Source organism: Etheostoma cragini, unplaced genomic scaffold (assembly GCF_013103735.1).
Source record: "Etheostoma cragini isolate CJK2018 unplaced genomic scaffold, CSU_Ecrag_1.0 ScbMSFa_2335, whole genome shotgun sequence".
Classification (NCBI taxonomy): domain Eukaryota; kingdom Metazoa; phylum Chordata; class Actinopteri; order Perciformes; family Percidae; genus Etheostoma; species Etheostoma cragini.
In genome coordinates this window covers 1-1,297 of record NW_023266485.1, presented here as the reverse complement: position 1 = coordinate 1,297, position 1,297 = coordinate 1, and the positions used below count along the sequence as shown (strand labels likewise).

At 42.5% G+C, this 1,297-nt stretch overlaps 1 long non-coding RNA gene across 1 annotated transcript; it reads left to right on the top strand.

The window, feature by feature from the left end:
• The first annotated feature begins 394 nt into the window (after positions 1-394).
• On the top strand, positions 395-1,129 carry LOC117940379. The gene is made up of 2 exons (XR_004655754.1): positions 395-617; positions 1,090-1,129. It is a non-coding gene; the product is annotated as an uncharacterized LOC117940379 (long non-coding RNA).
• The last annotated feature ends 168 nt before the right edge of the window (positions 1,130-1,297 follow it).

The following is a 1,297-nucleotide window of genomic DNA, read 5'->3' as shown; positions in this document are numbered from 1 at the left end:
AGAGAGAGACACACACACACACACACACACACACACACAGACATGCAGAGAGACTCAAACACACACACACACACACACACACATGCAGAGAGAGAGAGAGAAACACACACACACATGCAGACACACACGTGCAGACACACACACACAGACAATGCAGAGAGACACACACACACAGACATGCAGACACACACTTTGAAATGTAGCAAAGTAGAAAGTAACATGAAAAGAGTAAAGTACAAGTACCTCAACATTAGTACTGGAGTACATGTACTAGTTACATTACGGACTACATTATGCACGACAGCTGCGTTCTGATTGGTTGGTGGCCGTGTGTGATGTAATGACAGCTGCGTTTTGATTGGTTGGTGGCCGTGTGTGATGTAATGACAGCTGCGTTCTGATTGGTTGGTGGCCGTGTGTGTGTAATGACAGCTGCGTTCTGATTGGTTGGTGGCTGTGTGATGATGTAATGACAGCTGCGTTCTGATTGGTTGGTGGCTGTGTGATGATGTAATGACCGCTGCGTTCTGATTGGCTGTCTCCTGCAGAGAAACACCTGGTGCTGCTGCGTGATGGAAGAACTCTGATTGGTTACCTCCGGAGCATCGACCAGTTCGGTAAATCTCCCAAAAATCTTTATTTAAATCAATATTCAACAAAATGCAACGTTACGCCGGGAGAACTGCCAGCAAACGCTCTTAATTATCTCATTATTTATTTATTATGTATTTATTATTTCCCAAGTAAGTTTATAATGTTCCCTGGATGGATTTGAACTTTCATAATTTTCATTTATTATGCGGAATTTTTTGGTATAACATGTTTGTAAAATTTGCAAAATAATAAATAAATAACTAATAAATGTGCCAATTTTTAGGGAGACTGATAATAAAAGGAGAAATTAGAAAAATCTACAAACACAACTAGAGAAAATGAATGGCTGTAAGGAAGAGAATATTGTAGTTTTTATTTGTAGTGTTTCCTGTGTGGTCTGTCAGTTAATATCTCCCCCCCCCCCCTCCACACACACACACACACACACACACACACACACACACACACACACACACACACACACACACCCTCCAGCCAACCTAGTTTTTCACCAGACAGTCGAGCGCATCCACGTTGGGAAGAAATTCGGAGACATCCCCCGAGGGATCTTCATCGTGAGAGGAGAGAACGTGGTCCTGCTCGGAGAGATAGTGAGTACAGAGATCTCAGATCCAGTATTAGGGACCACTAAGGTCTATATAAAGAGACTTCAGATACAGTATTAGGGACCACTAAGGTCTAT